The sequence below is a fragment of the Protopterus annectens genome, chromosome 9.part0 (genome assembly GCF_019279795.1).
Source record: "Protopterus annectens isolate FY-2018-M chromosome 9.part0, PAN1.0, whole genome shotgun sequence".
Lineage (NCBI taxonomy): Eukaryota > Metazoa > Chordata > Ceratodontiformes > Protopteridae > Protopterus > Protopterus annectens.
Window position 1 is genome coordinate 1062660652 of NC_056743.1, and position 24303 is coordinate 1062684954.

Sequence of the window (24303 nt, forward strand, 5' to 3'; positions counted from 1 at the left end):
ATGATTACAGAGAATACATTAAAATAGGAAATGGTATAAAAGGAACAAATTAAAAAGAATGGCATGAAAAGGAAAAACTGTACAATTATGGAAAGATCATGTTACTATGAAGGCATTTTATGACAGCTGGTCATATTGGCAGATTAAAACAATGGAAAAAACAGGATTATGTCAAAACAAAAATGTGAGAATTTAGAAAACAATGAAAGAATATTACAAAAAAAAAAAAAAAAAAGAGAGAGAGAGAAAGACGTTTAAAACAAATTACGAAAAAAAAGGGTACTGTTTACAAGGTAAAAAGGACAAGGTATCAGCATATTTAAGTAAAATAGTGAAGGAGAATAGTAGTGTAATCATACACATGAAAGACAAGGGAAATTTAAAGAAAAGTCAACATCAGATTAGGGAAATAAGTTATGGGGAAGATATGTTTATAAAGAAAGAGAATGTAGTAGAACATTGGAAGCAAAACACAATTCCTGAACATGTTAACAAGGAATTTCAAAAAAAGACTAAATACCTTTTCTAATTTATATAATGTAAACAGTTATACATAGAATTGGCAGCTAGTCCAGACATAATTGGACTTGAAATATTTAAAAATTTGAGAATGGCAAAAAAAGCATTTGTTATATATCTTTAATGAGTCATTAAATGAAGATTTAAATCCTGCTATGCAGAGAATACTAAAATCATATGGAAAAATGGAGAAAAAGGATAAAGAACTGGAGACCAATAGTGTTAAATAATGCAGATTATACAATGACCCCCATTAATATTTCAAAACGTGCACGTGATTGGTCAGCGTGCATGTTGTAAATCAGACGTACATTAATGGAAAAAGGTCCGGTCACCCAGACTTTTTCCATTTTAGTATAAGTCTTTTTTTTTTACACACGGTCTCGCTATGTTAAAGGAGTTTAACATAACGAGACAGCTTTAAAAAAAAAGCAATGGATAATCTCCGTTGCTTTTTTTAAAGCTGTCTCGCTATGTTAAACCCATTTAACATAGCGAGACAGCTTTAAAAATGCAATGGAGAAAGCAAGATCTCCTTTGCTTTTTACAAACTGTCTCGCTATGTTAAATGGGTTTAACATAGCGAGACAACTTTAAAAAACGGAGATTCTCCGTTGCCTTTTTAAAGCTGTCTCGCTATGTTAAACTCCTTTAACATAGGGAGACAGTTTGTAAAAAGCAACAGAGATCTTGCTTTCTCCGTTGCTTCCCCCCACAGCTCTGATGCACTGCGTAAGCATATGCATGCGCAGTACATCAGAACTGCTGCAGAATACCAGACAGCTGTGGAAGGGCAGCAAGGAGGCATTATACAATGCCATTTTTTAAGAAAAGTAATTACTTTTTTTCTTAAAAATTGTCATTGTATAACAGCAATAACCCACTTCTGGGCGTGGGTAATGCTGGATTTACCCACGGTTGTCTTTGTTTGGCCACTCGGGCTTCGCCCTCGTGAGCAAACCACACCAACCATGGTTAAATCCAGCATTACCCACACCCAGGCGTGGGTTAATGCTATATTATAAGATACTTATGAAAATATAGAAAAGATTTGAGAATATGATGAAATATACAATGGAAGAAAGTGTATATGGTATAACAAAAGGGAGTCACTTATTAATGACAGCAAGAGAAACAGTGTATGGCATCTTAAACAAGAGAGGATAAAAAACGTATAGCAGGTGATATTAATGTGTCTGCTTCAATACAGCATGATATACTGTAGGAAATAAATATGAAAAATAATGTTAATAATAAAATTCAGCAAGTGTGTATGACAGCATATAGAAATAACAAAGTAAGAATTTTAGTGAACAGATGGTTATGTAAAAAACAGAAATGAATAATGGTATAATACAAGGGTTCCCTATGATTAGTATTTTATTTGCTTTAGATATGAATTTGAAAGTGAGGTTAACTGTAATATGAAGAATACAAAATATGTAATTCAAAATATGTAATTCATTCAGAATTTGAAAGTCCAGTTTTGGTGTCATACACAGATTATAACATCTAAAAACTGGGAATTGATGACATAAGCTATAGTTTGTTTAAGCTGACTGAAAGAAGCAGGTATGCCTTTAAATACAGATAAAAAGTAAAGGAATTGGAGCTGCAATAAAAATAATAGGTATATAATTCTCAATGAAAAATCTGGGTATTAGGGATAAATCTTGATAAAGGGAACAGAAAGCAACAGGAAACAGTATTAAAGGAAATGAAAGAAATGTGTTCTAGAGAAAACTTAAAAGATTAGCTCATAAGAGTATAAGAGAAACAAATGTTTTTTTTATTCATACGGGGTTCTAGATTAAATCCAGTTAAAAGGTCTGTATTGTACATGAACAAGACGGGAAATCTAGGTGCAAACTTCTCCCCCCTCTCCCCCCTAAAGGAGAGATAACTATCCCAGTGGAGTGTAGCCTCCCAGACATCTCAAATGCGCAGGTGAAAGCTGCTCTCTCTAAAGCTAAAAACACAGCATCAATGGGACCGGATGGTGTCCCCGGCTGTGTGCTACACGAGCTAAATGAGGAATTAAACCTGCACATAAGGCAGCTGTTTAATCTCAGCCTTACCACAGGATACATGCCCAAGGAGTGGCGTACGGCAACTGTGGTCCCACTCCACAAAGGCGGTGCCTCTACGGACCCTGGTAATTACCGCCCCATAAGCTTAACAAGTCTAGTCTGCAAAGCTATGGAGAGGATCATAATGGAGCTCATAAACAAAGATATAGGGGACTTGCAGACATTGGACCCGACCCAGTTTGGCTTCATCAAGGGCAGATCATGCCTTATGAACTTGGTCGACTTCTTCGAAACAGTCACCAAGGCCATTGATGAGGGGAAAGGCAGTCCATACAGCCTACCTTGACCTTGCAAAGGCTTTTGACACAATACCCCACTCAGGTATTGTAGAAAAACTTACCAGCTTAAATGTAAACCCATATGTCACAAGATGGGTTGCAAACTGGCTTAAGGACAGAACTCACAGGGTTAGAGTTGCTGGCGCCATGTCAGACTCCAAGCCGGTCACAAGTGGTGTCCCACAGGGCTCGGTCCTTGGCCCCCTATTGTTCGGCATCTACTTCTCAGAAGTACAGGCCAACATGGGAGGACTTTGGCTGACAAAGTTTGCAGACGACTGCAAACTGGGCACCATAGTGGAAAGTGCATCGGACACGGATATCCTTCAGAAGGGACTCACGGAAACAGATAGCTGGTGCCAGAGCCATGGCCTGAAGTTAAATGCCAAAAAATGTATAGTCATACCCTTCGCGAAAAACAAGGTAACCCCAAGCTACCATATAGGTGCCAATCCACTAAGCACAGTGGTGGTAACTAAGGTTATCAGGGACCTGGGGACCCAGGTTGACAGTGGCCTTTCTTTTGACACTCACGTTGCTAAAGTGGTTAGAAAGACCTTCTACATTTCCCACCTGATCATGAAGGGATTCACATCCAGATCTAGTGAGGTCATTGTTCCCCTGTACTCTTCAATTATCAGACCAATGATCGAGTACAATGCCCCATTCGGGATGTATCTCACCCGACATCTGCAGCAATTGGAGAGACCCCAAAAGTTCCTCACCAATAGGATAAAGGGACTCCAAAATCTGTCATATGCTGCCAGATTGAAGAAACTCCAGCTCTATTCAGTCGCATACCGTCTGCTCAGAGGTGACATGTGCCTGACATACAAGGCCATGTCCAACCCGGAATTAATGGACATGCTCCACCTCAAAAATCCAAATCCACCAAAACCACTAGAGCAAGCGACTTAAACCTTAGCACGGATATAAACAGGATGTGCTGGAGGGATAGATTTATCACTCAGAGACTCCCTATGCTGTGGAATAAAATCCCAGTCCATGTGAGGCAAAGCACCTCGCTGGCTCTGTTCAAGAGAAATCTTGACCTGTGGATGGGAGATCGTAGGTTTACCCCGGGAATCATCTCTGTGTCACTGCTGGACAGAGGCACAACAAACTAATGGGCACAGTATTTGTTCATATAAGGGGTGGTGTAAGCCACAAAACTTTGGGCTAGGCTTATAAATGCCTTAGGGCAGATAGCCTAGTATAAACCTATGAACCTATGAACCTATGTATGTTTAATCCAGTAGTGTATGCTGCAGCATTATATTTGTATAAGGTTATGAAATGGATAAATGAAAAAATGAGACTAAGATTTTTATAATACAAGTATGAAGTATTGTGGGATGCAGTGGGAAGAAAGAATAAAGAAAGTTACAATGAAGAAATAGAGAAGTAGCAACAAAAGAAACATGGAAAATAAAGACTGATTAAATAGAAGACAGAAAAACATGGCATAAAATGAGACAATATTATTGTATTAATCCATGGGAAAATGTACCAGAGGAAAAAATTAAAGCAGTTAAATGAGAAACAAATGGTGTAGTGATAAAGTAGAATGTTACGATTTTTTACGGAGACTAGAAATAAAAAATTACCAGTAAAAGCTAATATGCCATACAAATAAAAAAGTGAAAGAATATAGGTTTGTATTGTGGTGAAGAATAAATCACAGAACGTGTATTTTTGAAATGTAAGGGAATAAAAACTGAGATAAATTAAGTACAGAATTTTTTTCAGTGATTTCAATGACGGTAATAGTATAAATATGGATATGACTGCATATGGGTCATAAGAACAGAAGTAAAAAGCCAAAATTAAGTATTGATAAAAAAAAGTGTTTTAGCTAGTATAGGTATTATGGAATGAGAGAATTAATGACATTGTGTTTAATGGGAAATGTATATTGTCAGTAGTATTGAAAACATTAGATTATGGTTATGGAAACAGGACTGGGAGTTCGACTTAATAAGCAAGCATATAAGAACAATAGACTATGGGCCAGATTATATAAAGTTTGTGGAATTTGGCACATTATGCCAATATCAGAGACAAAGTTGTGGATAACAATGTATTACGTAAATGTGCCACAGTGAAGTCAGAATATCTCAGCCCAGAGTATCTCAGTAATATTGGCTCAGTGTATTCTACTTGCAAGTAATCCATATATAATGAAACATTGCTGTCCAAGTGTGATGCATATTAACAAAGTTACAGAAAATCTCACAATCCAAACAGCCTGACAATCCGATACAATGTATAACAGAATCCCTCCAGGAAGCTTAAGGACACTTATGGAATATCACTGTAAGCCTGTTATTAAAATATGTTAGCTAGCACTTTATCCATAAATTTTCTAATAAAAAATTAATAAAGGGGAGGGGCAATCATGACCACAGCTAACATAAGCTATAAATGGGTGTAGGACTTGTGTGGGGAACACAGGTAATGCACACATCCAAGGAAACTGGGAGATAAAAAAGAAGATGTGGGGTATGGGTGAAGAAGAGGGACACACAAAAGATAAGTTGGAACAGGGAAATCATAAAATCAAACACCACAGGAAAACATATCAGACTAAGAACCAACAAAGGCCAAAGCATTTAAGAGTAATAACTTTTAATGTTGGAAATAAAAACTTTTGCCTAATCAGGCTTCCTCAGGCAAACAGATCTCACTCAATTGTAGCAGCAGTTAAATACTTCAAACACACATGATAACCTAGTCACATGTTAAAATCACGATTCAAAAGCATGACAAAATAATAAAACAGTGATGAAATACTGATAAAGCAAAAGACCACTTCATACAATTTATAATTACAAACATTTATTAAGTGCATAGGTATTCACTCAAAATATTTTTATGGCTATACTCATTTGTGTAGTTTCTTCAACAGAGGTTTAAGGGAGACATATCCATTTAATCTAGGGGGAACATGGGCAATCAATCACAATATCCATTAGTATTCACACATTTCAGTAGTGTGAACAATGTCCCTTCCCCGCAAGTTATATTGTAAAACACTCCATATATAGAATTTAAATGTCTGATTATGCCCACTTTCTAAAATATGTTTATAAAGGGCATTGGTTGAAACACACCTATTAATGTCAATCATGACTGCTGATGCACTGTTTCAATTTCTGATTTGTTTTACCAACAGAGTAAACACTGCATGACACACATTTTGCCAAATAAACTAAAGTATTTGTATTATGTACCAAATGTAACAGAACAATCTACTGGATGTGAAAAGGTCTTCTGTATTAATATAACTACAACACACACATTTTCCACATTTAAATATGCCTTTTTGCATGCTCTGAAAATAATGTTGTGCAGAAGGCTGCTCTTTATAACATAATAATCCTTTCAAGTTCAACCATTTTCTGTGAACAAATAGAGATTGTGATGCAGGCACAGAATTTAGTTCAGGTACATTCTGAAGTATGTGCCCATGTTTGCTTATATGTCTAACTTGAGAGGTACTTTTATTGAAAGTTAACATGCATCTAAGTGTGTTATGCTGTGGTCGTGACCTCTATGTGATTGGTTATTAAAAAATATGGGCTTCATTGTGGAATCACACGGATTTAAACCTCATTACAAATGGTTCTAGCAGTTTCAGCTGCATACCCCCTTATTAAAATCATTGACCATATTTTCCATTTGGGTATTCATCATGTTATCAGTTGTATTTAGTCTCTCTACTCTCATCATTTGATTATGTATGACGTTATTAAGTGTAAAATGTGGGTGCATACTATTTCAGTGTAAATATAAACTGCAGTTTACAGGTTTCTTATACAACACTGATTCTATGCAGCCACAAATGTTCTTAAAATCGTGACACCTAAAAAAATCTAAGAACAATACCTCCATAAGAATAAACTTCAAACATTCAGATGTCTAAGTAATATAACCAAAGAATTTATTAAAGAGTTTATCACCTTGCCATATCAAGCACAAGTCATCAACAAAGCACTAATAGAATGTAACATTTGCCATGTATGTATTCAAAGATCATAGAATAAATCTACATTCTCAGATATGGGTTACAGTATTTGCATAGGTATTAGCGACAGACATACCCATCACTATACCATCTGCTTGCCTAAAGGTCTTTTTTCTGGAAAAAGAAAATATTATTTGTAAGCATCAACATAAGTAGCGGACATATTTATGTGGGATTGAGTAAACTAATTCAAGGAACTCATTCACATATTGTACCCCTGTCTCATTAGGTATTAACGGTAAATAAGGAATCTACATCCAGGGTCACAAAAAACATCTACTAAGATTATTACTGTTTGATCATGTATACAATTATTGTAGAAAATCATTAGTATCTTTGAGAATAGTCCCTGTTTTATCAAAACATACTCGTAGTTGTGTCTCTAAAAATTTCAAGATGGGTTCTGAAATCCAACCTCTAGCTGAAACAATAGGTCTCAGAGGTGGATTATGTAGAGGCTTGTGAATTTTGGGTATGCCATAGATGAAAAGATTCTCAGTGCCCCTGTATATAAGTAATCAAATAATTAACTTTCAATCAACTCTTGACTCAACAGCATATGTAAATATTAATTGACAGGTGCAACAATATAATTATATTTAGTAATATCAATACACTGATAATCACTGCTGTTTATCATCTGATACATAGACTCAGTATAAAAGGAAGCATCTAAAATGGTTACCCCCACCTCCCTTATCAGTGTTCTTGACAACAATATCAGGATTCTTAATCAACGATAAAACTGCCAAGCGTTCATTATAAAACCTATTTTTCTTACTTTTAGTAAGCATATCGTAAATGTCATGCCAATCATGGCCACAGCTAACATAAGCTATCAATAGGTGCTGGACCTGTGTGGGGAACACAGGTAATGCATACATCCAAGGAAAATGGGAGATGGAAAAGATGTGGGTACAGAAAAAGTAGATGTGGGGTATGGGTGAAGAAGTGGGACACACAAATGGTATGTTGGAAGAAGGGGGCATTGGCATTTTTTTTTGTGAGAATACGCTCCTTTTTTCTTTTTAAGAATAGAAGGAAAGGTAAAGATAAAGAAAGAGGAGGAGAAGGCCATCACAGCAGGTATACCCATAGAATAAATATCACAACATAGGGAAGACAAAGGTTGGGAAAAAAAGTAATGACTGATAACATACAGATGGCACACTGCACAACATTGCCAATGGAAAGTTGTCAAACAGGGTGAGGAAGTATACCAGCCATGGTGAAATGTAGAAAAATATACCTACCTATGCACTGTCATGTTACACCATACTGCAAAACTGTGCGGCAGTCATACCTGAATGTGTCTTACTAATGGTAGATGTGTGTTGTAGCATAATAAATAAGGATCAAAGTAGACATTGGATAAACACATATACAAGTAGTCTGTCAACAGTGCAAGTTTAAGCCAAGCAACATCACAAATCAGCAAATGCATACTTAAGAATTCTAGATAACTCCAGCAGAGGACAGAACTGAACCTCTGACCATGCATGTTAAAGGCAAACAACCAAGCACAGTGCCAAACAGCAGTACTGCAATAAAGCAGCAAAATGGCTGCTAATTATACAAGTAGGTATACACACCCCAAACAAATGTGCAAAGAAATGCACATATGTGATATACATATGACATGTGAAAGGCAGCACACAGGTGTAGGCAGATATATATGACTGTCAGTGGCCTAAGCATAATGTTCATGAAAGCAATGCCAATACACATAAGCACACCAATGATACTTATTAATATTTTCACAAATCTAACGCAACCAGTGTACAGGTTGCGCATATTGATTTTAACGATGTACACTGGCTAACACACATGTACTGAAAGCAGTAGCCTATCACTTCTGTGCAGATGTCCTGCATCTGTAAAAAGGCCATACATTTGGCACATGTTGACCATGCTAAGAACATAATTCATGACAATGGTCAATAATTACAACAAAGGCAAAACATAGCTGCAAAATTTATTACACAAATATGAAGACGAAAGTCAAGTGGACAACGTGGGCAAACATCAAGGAAGACAATGATAAAGCAGGAAAAGGTGAGGTTACACATTGCAATTGTGTCTACAACACTTAGGGTGCTATTGAAGCCAACACAAAATACATTAAGCACATGTATGTCACATGCACAGAATGCATTGCTGATGTCCACCAAAATGGGCAAGTATAACTCACACATGCAAAGCAATGTGCAACAATTTAACATTAGCAGGCACAGATAAGAAAGCTAAAAATTTCAATCACACACACACACACACACACACACACACACACACACACACACACACACACACACACACACACACACACACATCTTGTCATGCCAATGCTGAGCAGACATGCATGACAGACAAATGTAATTACTGCATCATGCACCCTGCCCATTACTGAGCAGAGGACACTCCTGTGAGCATCACTACAGCACATTGGTGATAGGTCAGCGAATGCTCACATGTCAAAGGTATAATGGTGTTTCAGCATGGATTGAGCTATGTGCAGAGACATGTGCAATCATCAGTTACTGTGTGCAAATATTGCCAGATGTTGTGAACTTATATCAATAAGGAATCGGTGTGGAAATATAACAGAGCAAACATGGTGCAATACAGTGTTACTGAATAACTTATCCTTACCACAGTGTACACATGAATGCTAAATTGGCATTTAATGTAATCAGAAAAGGACTGCTCACAGTTGCAACATACCTGTATATAACCCACAAGGCATCAGCATTGCCAAAAAATAGGCACACAACACATCATGCCTGTGGGACAGCATGAAAACTGTCATTCAAAACACATGAGAAATGACATGTCCTTCTGTTGCACATACATGATATGGCAATATACAAATCTTAACCAAACCACAGTGGGAGTTGCTGTCTGTCAATTTCTTTTAGTAAAACACATGTTGCAGCACTAGCTGCATGTTAACTGCCACAATGCATGGACAACTGAATGTGGGAGGAAAGTGTAATGTATTAATGTGTAGCATGCACATATTGAAACATGATTACATATCACATGACATCTTCATGTGCTTGCACATGTAACAAGCATAACAGATATATGTTATGCATACACACGAGTGCATATACAGTTCACTCAATTATATGGTAATCAGCATGTTGGCAGTATAACACAACTGGAATACAGAGACAATACTTATGGACTTCATGGACTGGTCTGATGGGGATAAGCTTTGTGAATGATCTCTTGGGCTATCTCCCTGAATGAGTCGTGAATAGCCTGTGCCAAGTCCTGGAAAAAATTTCCCATCATGTCCCTCGTTTGTGTTCAAAATACATCGGTCACAACCTCCCAGATCTCCTCCCCATAATCGTCTGTTTATAAAATCATCTCCTCCAGGGTGCAGCAGGCATGATGACTCATTCAAGTTTGGGCTCATCATCATCGTCGCAGTCATCTCTGGACTCTGGCAGTGTTCTGGCATGCACTCGTCTGTCTGTCTGACAATTGTCCACAGATCCCATGCTCTGTCGAGATGAACTGCAACACAGGACAGAAATTACATATGTATATCTGATACTACCTGTCTACATAACATACACACTGTGACACAATGAACAGGCAGAGTCCTCATGAAATGTTAGAATACGTTATGACCATAGTCTACTGTACTACCATATGCGAGGTAGGTCAGTAGTCAAAAACCATTACAATGAAAAGCAAAGGTCAATCATGCTGCACATTCCCATGAAGATGATAGCTGACATTAAAATGAAACTGATGTGCACATCTGCAGTCAAACATACATTAACATCCCATCCACAAGTTCTGCAAATACAAATATTTGACTGAAATTGTAGCAGCATGCATCAATGTTCTTATTTAAAACATACTTTAATTTGAAATGGTTTAAACATTAGCAAGCAGCCCAAGTATAATCAACAGAACTGCTGTTAGTGAAAGTCTCCTAATGCACACAACACCTTTCCTACGTCATTTTATCTACGGTTATAGACATGTCCAACAACAAAACATGTCAGAGAAAATGTATCCACCACCAATATGAGCAGCATAATAGCAAAAATTATGATATGACATGAACATTTTCTTATTGGTCAGCATGAATCATGGCAAGCATATGCAAAGCAAGCACATGTAACATATCCTGACATTTGAATGGAATTACTCTCAACACTGCCTCATGCCACATTAACATAACTGCAATTTGACAACAAAATCCTGTAAACATCAAGATAACATTACAGTCTGACAGAATGTCATTATTTCCATTCTTTTTTCCTTGCATATATTCCCTAAGCAGTTATGTCTGTGTGTGAATGCAAATTGTAGTCCCTGCATGTAATAAGCCATGTGAAAGTACAGTTTTGTACCTACCATAAATGTAGATGTTCGAGTGTTCACCCTGCTGCAGTCATCACACTTGGGTTATCCTGCCATCAGGCGGTCCCGCAGTTGGCCTGAGTTCCAAACTCTTGGTCTGGCGTTGGTTCCTGTCGCTTCTTCCCTAACGTCAGAGCGCCAGGGGTATAGAAGAGGCATCCAACGCCATTTTCTTCAGTTTTTCTTGCCCCAGATGTCAGGTGCCCCCAATAGGTAGGCAAAAAATATATATACATCTATATAGATATATATATATATATATATATATATATATATTTAGCTCTAGTCTTAGAATATAGAGGTAAGTGATAGTGTTTGTTGAAGGTGTGCACTGAACTCCAAGTTGCAGCTTCCAGAATATCCTTGGTTGGCACTCCCCTGAGAAAAGCTGCTGATGTAGCTGTAGCCCTGGTGGAGTGGGACCTAATGTTAGCAGGTACTGGTTTCCCATGATGTGTGTAGTATAAACGTATGCAATGCCCTATCCATTTAGAAATGGTCTGTTTTGAGACAGCTTTTCCTTGTGATCCTGTAGCATAGGCTACAAAGAGCTAGTCAGAATTTCTGAAAGCCTTAGTTTTATCCAAGTAGTAATGTAATTGCCTGTGAATGTCCAAAGAGTGCAGGAGTCTTTCTCCTTTGTTCTGGGGATTTGACAAAAAGGTGGGCAAATGAATAGTTTGTTTAGGGCCACACTGGATACCACCTTTGGCATAAAGGAAGGGTTAGTTCATAGAGAGACTCTGTCTTGATGAAAAATGAGGAAAGGCTCCACTGCCATTAGTGCCTGTAGCTCTGAGACTCTTCTAGCTGAGGTTATTGCAAGTAGCAGGGCAGTTTACCATGAAAGAAATTTTAAGTCAGCTGAAAAAGCTGGTTCAAAGGGCGGCAGTGTAAGCTTTTCCAGAACAAAGTTGAGATCCCATGTAGGTGTTGGTGCTTTCCTTGGTGGTCTTATGTTCTTAGCCCCTCTGATGTACTGTCTTAGGAGTGGATGTGAGAATAAAGGAGGATCCGTGTTGTAATGAGTTGAAATTGCTGAGGCGTGGATCTTAATAGATTAAAAGGAAAGACCTTTGTGCAACATCTCAGTTAAATATTGTAGAATCTGAGGAATGTTTGGATCAAGGGGATTTTGGCCTTTAGCCTGGTTCCAGGCGCAAAATCTTCTCCATTTGTCTGAATAGGTTTTCCTGGTGCTGGGCTTCCTGGCCTCCAGAATGACATCTATAACTGCTTTGGATAGAGGTGTTGGCTGGTTGTTTAGGTAATTTGCCATGCAGCCAGGTTTAAAGTCTTGAGCTGGCTGTGTGGAATCGGATCGTCTCGCTGGGTGAGCAAGTGAGGAATTTGTGGTAAAATCCAAGGTGGGCCATGGGCCATGTTCCTTAAAATTGGATGCCAATGCTGGCATGGCCAGTCTGGTGCAATGAGTATCATTTGTGGCCTCTCTAATCTGACTTTCAGCAGTACCTTTGCTAGAAGAGGCAGTGGAGGAAAGGCATACACTGTTAATGTTTTCCAACTGAATGAGAGGGCGTCCACTTTCCAAGCTTGTGAATGGAATGTCCTTGTGCAAAATTTTTGAAGTTGGTAGTTTTGGGGGCTTGCAAACAGATCTATGTCTGGGCTTCCCCATTTTTGAGCTATCATTGCAAATACCTGTGGATCTAGTTTCCACTCATGTGGATCCATGATGTTTCTGCTTAGGTCATCTGCCAATGTGTTTTTTTTTCCTGGCAGGAATAGTGCTTGTAACTGAACCTGGTAAGACAGTGCAGTGTTCCACAAGGTCATTGCTTGCCTGCATAGAGGGTAGGAATGTGTGCCCCCTTGCTTGTTTAAGTACCACATTACTGTGGTACTGTCTGTCATTATTATTAGTTGTCCTGGGTGTAAGAGGTTCTTGAAAGCTGTTAGGGCATTCTGTACTGCTAGCATTTCTTTTTGATTGATATGCAGATGCCTCTAATCTGTAGTCCATTTGCCCTGAATGCACTGTCCTGCCATGTGTGCTCCCCAGGCATAGTCTGATGCATCTGTTGTCATATTTTGCTTGGCTGTGGGTAACGTGAAAGGCTGACCCTTGTTGAGGTGACATGCCTGTGCCCACCAAAGAAGCTCCTGTTGAAGGCAGGGAATGAGTGGTATCATTGTTTCCAAGCTGTGGCTGTGCTGAGTCCATACGCTTTACAGGTACCATTGTAATTTCCTCATATGCAGTTTTGCAAATGGTATTAGTAGTATGCAAGATGCCATGAATCCCAACGCCTGCAGAATTTTTCTTACAGGGAGTTGGGTCTTTGTTGCCATTATTTTGAAATATTGAGTCAGCTGTTGTTTTTTGCCTGGCATGAGATAAGCCATCTGGGCAATATTATGTTTAAATGCCAGATGCTTTAAAAGAATGTCCTTGCTTTCTGCTTGCCAGGTATGGGTATATTTGAATTCCTCTTTGTCTGCAGTATGCAATTACTGGTGTCAGGCATTTTGTGAAGACCCTGGGTGCAGTAGATAAGCCAAAGGGCAGTGCAGAGAATTGATAATGCATTGAACCTGCAACGAAGCGGAAGGATCTTCTGCAATTTTGTCTGATAGGGACATGCAGGTATGCCTCCTTGAGGTCCAACGTTACTAGCCAAGCATTCTTGCCCAGCATGGGAAGAAGCTGCTGTAGTGTTAGCATCCTGAATTTTGGTACTTGCACATAGGTGTTCAGAATTGAAAGATCCAGAATGGGTCTCCATGCTTTGTCCTTTCTTGGGACTAGAAAAAGTCTTGAGTAAAATCCTTGTCCTTGCTCCTGTGTAGGTACCTGTTGAATGGCTCTCATGTCCATGAGAGCTGTAATTTGTTTTTGTGCCTCTGCCCATTGATTTGGTGGCAGGTTTGGCATTCCTTTTATCCTTGGTAAGGTATGAAAGTGGAATCTGTATCCTTGAGAGACAATGTCTAGAACCCATTTGTCTTTTGTGATGATGTGCCAGTGGTCTGCAAAAGAGCTGCCAGGAGAGATTTGCTTGGTAGTTTGAGGATTGAGTCATTGTGTTTGTCTTCTGCTAGCCTGGGGCCTGTCTTCTCCTCCTTTCTGGGTAGCAGTACCCCATTGGCGAGGTTTGTAAGGGCCATGTGACTGACCTCTGTCCCTTGGACGTCTGTATTTGCCTCTCTGTGATCTGTCAGACGCTGGAAAGGACCAGGTTTTCATTGGCCAATTTCTGCTGAAACAAGGGGGTTGTACCAGGAAAAAATTCTTGACTGTCTGCATAGACTTTGCCTTATCCTCCATTTTCTTTAAAACCTCTTCTGCTTTGACACCAAATAATACATCCTGCTGTAAAGGTGCATCCAATAATTTTGCTTTAACATGATCAGGAAGGGTTTGTTCTTTACAGAGCCAGTAACAGCTGCTCTACAGGAAGCTTCCGATGAATCAAATCCACATTGTAAAGTATGTTTGCCCACCTGTTCAGCTGCATGCAACAGATCCTGCATTTCCTTGAATTCAGACTGTTCAGTATAAGTGCTCATTTTTTGTTTTAACTGAGACATTAGGAATTGCTGATATTTCAGCATGTGAAACTGACAATTTAATGCGAGTTTTTGAGGTGTATATTTTCTTTCCCAGTCTATCTAGGATGACCCTGGGAAATTGTTTCTGGGTCAGCCACAGGGCTTTTATAAAGGAATTTGTGCGAGTCAGATACTCTGTAGTATCTGTCTGCCTGGCTGGAGCAGGAGGTAGAGAGTCTGGATTTAGACTAGACTCCAAGTAAACATCATCCACAATATCCAGAACTGGAGGGATAGCAAGAGGTCTGTGTTGGGGTAGTAAAAGGAACTCTCGGAGCCTTTTCTTAGAATCAGAGTAGTCCTGGCCTTCCCAGTGGAAATGTTCCCTCATGGTATGTAAAGTTTCCCCAAAGGAGTAGTCTTCAGGGGGAGATGCTGAGGGAATAGAGTCTTCAGCATCAGAGTCTTCATAAGGTGGAAAAGTATAATCCTGTTCCTCAGAAGAATCTGAGGAAATTGAAACCTGGTCAGATGAAGCATAATCCTCCTCTTGTCTTGGTCTTTTATCAGGAGGGGGATGGGAACTCCTGATTAGGGTAATCAAATCTTCAGCCATCTTAAGCATCTGTTTCTTAGGCATGGGGCCTTGAACTGTAGACTGATGTACAGTCTTCTTTGGTTTTAAAGGAGTTTTAAGTTTAGCATAAGATTTAATGGTGAGTGTAGTCGGTCTGAAGACACCTTCTGCAACCGAAGGTGTTTCCACTGCACCGGGTCTACTTCTGCAGCAGAGGCCTCTGAGTCTGGCTTGTTCCTAGGCTGCCTGTCCTGATCCTAATGGCATGATATAATTAAATTTCCTACCAAAGTAATGTTGTGCAAAGTCAAAATTAAACCTAGCACAAAACCGACAACCGCTTCCCACAAGAAATGCAATTGTTAACTTTTTCTGACATCGGACTGAGGCAAGAAAGACTGAAGAAAATGCTGTTGGATGCCGCCAGACCAAGACTTTGGAACTCAGGCCGACTGCAGGACCACCTGATGGCAGGATAACCCAAGTATGATGACTGCAGCAGGGTAACACGATGAACATCAACCAAGTGACACTGTCAAAATATATACAAAATGAGATGACAATAATGTGGAAACTAGGCAAACCATATGACAAACATCTGAGCCAGGCAGCATGGCAATTAATTGGCTTACCTCAAATCAATATAAGGAATACAACAGTAACAAATATATATAATGTTTAATCATAAACACAGCCACAGTCTGAGAAACATAAGAATCTAGTACATGTTGTACAAACAGTATCGTATGTATGCAAATATATGCATGGCCCACCTACAATTATTAGCAATCAGTAACCTGCAAAATGAAAACATCCAGATTGATACTTGCTGGTTATGAAATTCTGCAAAGAAATGCCTATCTGCATAAGTATCCAGAAAGACAGGATACAAATGTTGAAGTGTTTACAAATGAAAGTGTGAACACTGACAGAGCAGACACACATTCAGTTTATGAACAGGTAGACTATGCAAAACAGACCAGTCACTGAGAAACAAATCCACACAAGTGTGCCAACACATGCAATAAGCAGCAAGACATCCTTCTCAAACTGTGTGTGAAAGATACACAAACCAGACTGTTATTTAAGTTGTGGCCTACATTTCAAAAACTATCTTCAGAAACCACGGCTAGCTGCTAAATGATATTTCAACATATCTGTACTTCAATCAGACTTGTAAGCACAGGTATACTGTGATTATTGTATTAACCTTACTGATGCATGATGGGTATTCCAGCATTCTAAGCAATATACATGGCAATGTAAAAAATACATGTCTGTAACAAGGATCAGATACATTTTACTTAAGAAAACAGAAAATTTTGGGCCCAGTCCTCATCACCTAAAAAAAACAGAAAAAAACATACATTTTGCAATGTTACACACACAGGCTTTTACATCGTTGAACAGTGTTGAACACAGATTGGAGAACATGACACTCAAATCTGCAACTCTAATATAATTCAGCACTCTAACCCTGACACCTACCTACCTAATCTATTGTGTGTGTGTTGTGACTGCAGTGAAAAGACTTGGAGTTACGAATGTGCATGGATAGGTTACCAATATGGGTAATGGCTTACGATTTCAAAAAAGGAGCATGCACGTAAATAATTTGCAAGAATGAATTTGTGTCAGCATTCTGAACTCAACCAGTAGCAGTACTGAAAAATCTTTATCCTTCAGGCAGAGGGAATACATTTACAGATATTCCTTGCCAAAGTGCACATCACAAATCATACGCATACATCACTGTATCCCCCTGATTTGCATTTCAACTGTACATCTGACCATCTGACTCCCTCAAAAGCTAAGACATGGTTGTTGAACTGAATGCAAGGATGCATGTCAAAACACCTGACAGCACTTTTGAAAATAAAACCATACTGCACAAAACTGCTTGCCAAACATATACCAGTCTGTTGCAAGCTTTACACATACCTCTGCCTTTAAAGGGATGCCATTAAACAGAATATTATGGGTTATGAAGATATTTGTAGGAACTCAATGAATAGCAGTTATTTGTATCCATGCACAAAATAAACATTAATATCAGTAAGCAGTTATGTAGAGAAAAGTATTCAACAATGTGTGAAATAAAACTAACAATATAAAGATATATGTTTCCCTGTGATGTTCAGCCCACAACATGCTAAAATATAGGCATACTGGCTGGTTTCTCTACAGGGTGAGCTAACATGTAGCACACGTTTCTTCTTTGCAAACAGGTACGGCATGTTTTTATCTGTATTCTTGCTGATAAGGTATGAAATCGGAAACCTCAGTACTTTATTGGCCAGGATATAACAGCTATCAACACATAACTGAAAACATGTGTAACCAGTTGGACAGGCATTTCTCTAGTCTTAAACAGGACTGTAGTAAGAATGTTCACTTTATTAAGAAGAATGAAGTATGGTTATTTATGAGTTAATATTCAGATATACTCAGCTAGAGTAGGTGATACTTTCATAATGCTACGGACAACTGTTAAATGTGCAGTAATCCGTGGCCTAGGTGCTATAGATGTCAGTGATACATGACTGTAATGGATGGGTGAAATAATGTTCATCTGTTTTCCAGTATATGAGGACATCTACAATATTCAGTATTATGTGCACTATAAACATTAGCAAATAAATTAACAGCATGGGAACAGAACCCATACTTATACAGAAAGCAGTCACCATGTCTTCTTAAATATCCAGATGTGCTGTCAGAATAGCTAGTTAATAGTTATAAAAGGCATGTACCTGATATCTGGAACATAACAATATCTCTACATTCCGTAGGACTGCTCAGGTATATATGTAGGATTGTGACACTTACTGTAGGCATCCACGGGATGTCTGCACATCTGTAACCCTCCAATGAAGTTCTGCTGAGTCTCTCTGATGCAGGTCATTGCAGCAGTGGCAAACTTGCACTCCAGTCCAGCAGATCCCTATACATCGCAATGCTCACTCAGAATCTGGTTCCAAATGGCAGTCGTCATGAAGTTCCTTTACCTGGCTCTCAGCTAATGTTCCACTCCAACAGACTGTCACCATCTGGAGAGTCACCTCCTCAATTCCAATTGGGCGTCCGGACATGTCAAAGCCTTGTGTAAGTAGCTATCTTGATAATGTCGACACTCCAATGGAAAATGTATCAAAATTGGAAAAATGCTTGCTGAGGTCTTACTCAGTTCACCGGTAGCAATGGTCTGATCTGTAAATGTATCAAAAACCAATATTCAAAAAAGGGGCACTTCTATCATTTTAGCAGATCACTGGAAGATAATGGGCACATGTTACACATGGTACTGTTTATCGATATCTACTGGGTTCTTGCAGAGCAACTTCCCTTTAAGCTAAGCTATTGATTAATGTGCCAAATTGTGACAACTTATGCGGATGAACGCAAATGGGATTCCAAACCTAGAATTTTACTGAACTTTATTAATTATGGAAGGCACAAGTGGTACTTAAAAACTGGATACACATTATACCCAAGTCATAGCTGATGAGGTAAACTGGCACCTCCTAGCATTTCTGTTTTGGGGAATATTACCTCTGTTACCATTATTCATTCTCAAATGCATCCATTTAGATTTATTTTTATGGAAAATGTGTGCATTAAGGCAAATGCTTGTAACTTACTGGAATGCTGCATGATTTATCTGTATGCATACAGGTGTTGCCATCGGCGTTGCGGACATGCATGAATTTCCCATAAGCAGTTGTACAGACAGATTTACATAGCAAAAGCAAAAAGTACATAAATACAGATTTACAGATTATTCCCATGTCTTGCAGGTGACTCCATACACTCTGTAGTGTACATACGGAAACCTACACATTCTGACAGTATCTGCATGTACAATGTCCTTTAGCTGTTACAGATATTTATTCACTGACCGTTCTTATCACAAGTCTTACAACTACTGGTTCAATATAAAAAGGATCCTTACTCTGTGGCCTGCTTACGGATACCGAGGTTTTCCCAATGCCTTCTGTAAGTTGTTCAATTGATAATTTGTGTAGTACTTTAATGTGAAATGCATGCAGATTCTTGTGGCATGACACTACTGTCTTTGGACCTACATTTAATGGATATGTAGTGCAAGGGGTTCGACTCCCACAGACAACCTCTACAGATATTACAAGTTATTTTGATTTTACAACTGTTATGTATGCAGGCACTGTTGTGAGTTTTTATTTCACATTTACTATATGTCACACTGTTTCACACATTTTTGTATTGCACAGGAATGCATACTGTTTACAGTGACATAAGCTGTCCACATAATCATCTGCATAACTGGGCCCCCACATGAATAAGAACGTGTGCATATCACTGTCTTTCATATGGCAAATGGACATAGGGGTGACAATTTCTCACTACAGGAAAACATTGTAACAGATTGCTCTGCAACAACATGGATGGAGATACCTTTGACGGGCAGGGAATACAGTATGGAGGAATGAAGTGTGGGCTTACATCACCAACATGATTATGTGGTTGGAGGTCACAATAGATCCCATAAGGCTTGTTGCTGATGCTGCTCTGACAACTATCTGTGCAGTCAACAGGTTACAACAATATGAAAGATTGAAGAATGCTACCTGTGGCACCCCACCATTGACCCCCGATGAGATCACAATATTTCTTGCTTCCCTGCATATGATGACTGGGGATCAACACATTCAGGAGTGGGTTAGAAGCACAGAGAACATCTCAGCTGAGAATCAAACCACAGCAAGAGGTGGTCCAGTTCGATTTTTGGCTGTGGTGCTTTCTATGCAGAGTCTGCATGGCCTTGTATTCACGTGAGTTTCCTCCGGCTGCTCCAGTTTCCTCCCACATTCCAGAGACATGCAGTAGGCGGACTGAACATTCTAAATTTTCCATAGGTGTTAGTGTGCATGCAACTGTATAGTGTGAAAGAAATACAACAGCAAGGCTAGCCATCCAGCAGTGTAAACCTTGGTTCTAGATGACTGTCACTAAGTGACACCCCAAACCCACATGAAAAACTACAAAAAGAGGTTGTGGATGGACTGAAGCAGGAGTTCCAGATCTAACATGTATGCCTTACTCTGCATGACATGGATGCCTATTGAGTAATTTATTGCATATTGCTGTTGCATGCATATTCACGTATTGTCATTTTGGATTTACAACAGTGGAACTGAATCGTGCACAGAGCCACATGGGGGGATGATGATGAACATAACAGCAATGACATGTAGCCATACAACTGTAGTACAGACAGAACAGTGCAATGAACACATGCAATGCTGTCTGCCTTAATGTTCACAGATTCATCTACTCCTGCACAACACCAGGGGATGGCAAGTGAGTGTCTCCATACAGTGTTACTGCGAGCACTACCTGTTATTGACTCAGCCTTATATCGTGGCACTGCTGTTTATTGTCACAATGATATTTTCCTAACAATGCACACTACAGATGCAACTTGTGAGGGCCCAAGCTGTGCAGATGTAAGTACAGACATACCAGGTATGTTACCATGACAGGTTCATAGTTTGCAGCATTCTGAAGTAGACCTGTAACACATGAAATTAATGTCCCTGTTTTTCTGCGCAGGGTCATCTGGCCAACAGGTGCAATGTCTGTCACACGAGTATCTGCAATCCCTGTTGCCATGTTGTTTATGTCAAGCTGCCAATGTTCTACTGCCTACACACAACTGTGTTCTTTTTCTCTTTACTTTACCATTGCAGGATCCCCAGTACAACACACAAATTCATAACAGTGGGAGCTTGTCAATGGTATGCTATTATCCATCTTGTATACATTCATTGCCCTTACTCCTGTTGGTGTCCTACATGGATACTGTGTCCTTCTACCCATTCATAGGACAGAATGTATCATCATCAAGTGCACAAACAAGTGGTATGTCTATATAATAACTACTGTATGTTTTAATGCTGTTGTAATGGGCCATGCTGGCAATGATGTGATTAATAATGCTGACTTTGTTTCCCTACAAAAATTGAAGTTCATCCGACTTATACTGTGTTGGCTTTGCACAGGGGCTTGACAGGTGTGTGTTATGTTTATATTTATCTCATAGGTCATGTATGTTAGAAATGTAACCTGTCAACTCCCTGTTATGTAGACTCCATGGCTCATACACAGACAAGGCCTAATGGTTAAGTCAGTATAATCTGTAAAATTGCAGTAAGACAGACATGTCATATGGCTTTAATGATATACAAAATGTGACATAAGCATGTTACCCTGCTCTATGTCATCTGTCTCTTCTTTTAGCACATCAACTTACTTGTATCCACCATTAACCTGCCCACTGATCATGATATGTCATCTGATGCATCTCAGCATAGTCCCTGGCACATAGGGCAATGACATGGTGATATAGTCCGGCCAAGATAGTGACAATCATGTGGATGTGGCTGTAGCCTCAGATGTGAAGGAGAAACTTGTCCAGCCATACTGACAATGACGAGACATTGGATGGTGGACAGGATGTGGCCGACTACTGCAGATGTTGACAGTTCCCCACAACACATTGATACTGCCTATCGCAGTAAACGTAGGTGTACAGTTGGTGTGCATGGACATCTGTCAGAGGGTGTCCATTTACTCCTATAGGAAAATGAAGGCTCCTAACAACGTCATGGATCTGACATTCAAGCACTTGCCCATGCTACAGATTGTGTTACACAACAACTGGGTGTGCTGCATAAAGAACAGAAATGCAGACACAGTGAGGTAATGCGGTCACTGACAGCAGAAGATGAAAGTGTGTTAACTAGATGCCAGGGTTCTACTAACCATGCCACACAGTACTACAGCAGTGCCACAGTACAAGCAGGGTTCTGTGTGCCCTGACTTTGGTTAGTGGATTACCACATGGAAGAGGTAGGCCCCATCTCAACAGAACCAACCTTGCCCATGTGGCATTAACTCTATGCTCCAATGTACACACACTTATGCTGCTGGCCCATTTGTTGCAAGGCCGGCAGTCACAATCAGACAAATCGAGTCACAGACATGCTCTTTCACTTCCACATGCTGGCATCACTCCATCAGTCTCCTCTGTGTAGCAACCTCAGGTAAGTGTTTCCATACAAGGTAGAGGCAGACAAGGCAGCAGTGTCTGCAGTCAGCGTGGGTGCCCTAGACTGCATTAGAGTAGCAGACAGTTTCTGTCCAGAAGTGTCATTCTCTCCCCATGCTGAGGAGGGTTGCTGTGCAGAACACGAACAATGTCATCCGTCTGTGTTTGCTGACAAGTCTGATGCCACTGGAGTTAGCCTGTTTAATAAACACAGCTGACTCCATTTATTACATTACTTTACCCATGCACTACAGTGATATATTTGACTTGTGATTAACAGTTCAGCATTACGTCCCGAGTTGTTTACCTGTTTGTAGCCTTTTATAGTGGACAGACAGGAATCGGTTGCACTGAAGTGTGTCCCTTACTGTGTGCCATGCACAGATACAACAATACGACTCTGTATGCATACCAGAGTCTGTTGTGACCAGAGTTGATAATCCCCGTTTTGAAAAGCTTGTATATGATCGTAATGTTATAGGTTATGATTATGTTATGCCTGATGCTCAGTGTGTAATTGCCATTAGATGCAATCCATGCTCTCTCCACATGGAAGCATCACCGACACTTTCAGGGTGTGTTGCCATGAGTTTTTTTATGCTGCCATCTGCTGCACACATTTACTGGCAGTTCAGGAATGGCAGCCCTTTCTGTTTATATATTGGTCTGCTTCAGGACATACTGGGGTCTTAATAGAGATGCGAGTACAATCTATTGCACCAAGTACATGGGGTAAGTTTGTGATGTTATAGAACTGGTGTATTACAGTTTCTCCCTCCATTGGGGGTAGATGGAAAGTATATGCAGTCATCCAAATTGCTGCACATTGCTGCCAGGAATTTTACCAGGATATGACTGGCAGGTGACTGCAACATTCCCACAGCATCTCCATGAGTCTTTGGAGTGTCCTAAATGCAAGTACACCCAGGCTGAGAAGCACTTTGATTTCAAACAGGATGTAGTTTCCTCGCAGGGGTACATGTTGCAGACAGCCTGCAACAGCTGTCTAGGTGATACCGGTGTTTAGTTGCAACCTTGCCCTCTCACTCTAACTGGCTGCTTTTTAGGATGTAGAACTACATCCTCATTCATGGCTTGTATTACTGCAGCCTGTTGTAGCTCATTCACTGCAGGTTGCATTTTTCTTTTAAAGTTTTTTGTGATACTGTTATGGAATATGACAGATATTGTACTAGTAGCATCTGTTTCTTGTGAGGCCATATTGCAGTTTGGCTTATTTAAGTTGCGTTGGGCACGCATGATGTGTTTTGGAATCAGACGGGTGTGTGCAGAATCTGTAATTATCCTACACAGAATAGCCAAGTACTCTTACTGCTTTCAGCATGTCTTCTCAAATCTCGTCTGCAGTTTGTATACTGAAGTCTTCCTTTCAGAGTGCTATGCTGTCCACAAATAGCTTTTGGAATCCAGTCCTATGTGTAGAAAAAGGAAAATGAAATTATTCAAATAACTGTATAAATTTGTAAATATGTACATATCTAAGAATGTAAATATGTAAATAATGTACTATGTAAAAAAGATGTAAATAAAGGACCTTACTCATTCTGACAGATAAAGTGGAATCTTTTGCATCCACCTGAGCTACCTCAACTCCGGCAGATGGGGCCTCAGTTTAACATTTTATTCAAAGGATGACACACTCAGGAGTGCAACACACCCCTTATGCTGCACTGCAGTGTAAGCAATCCCTTTACTATGTGTGGGAATAGACCCACAGCCTTCTGCATCAAAGGTAAGTGTGCTATATTTGCACTACTGATGCTGCATGGGGCAAGGTACTTTTAGCTTGGCTCAAGGACTTC

At 39.6% G+C, this 24303-nt stretch overlaps 1 protein-coding gene across 1 annotated transcript in view; it reads right to left on the reverse strand.

The window, feature by feature from the left end:
- VDR (vitamin D receptor) overlaps positions 1-24303 on the reverse strand; it is a 1187212-nt gene that overhangs the window by 702990 nt on the left and 459919 nt on the right. The window lies entirely within an intron of this gene.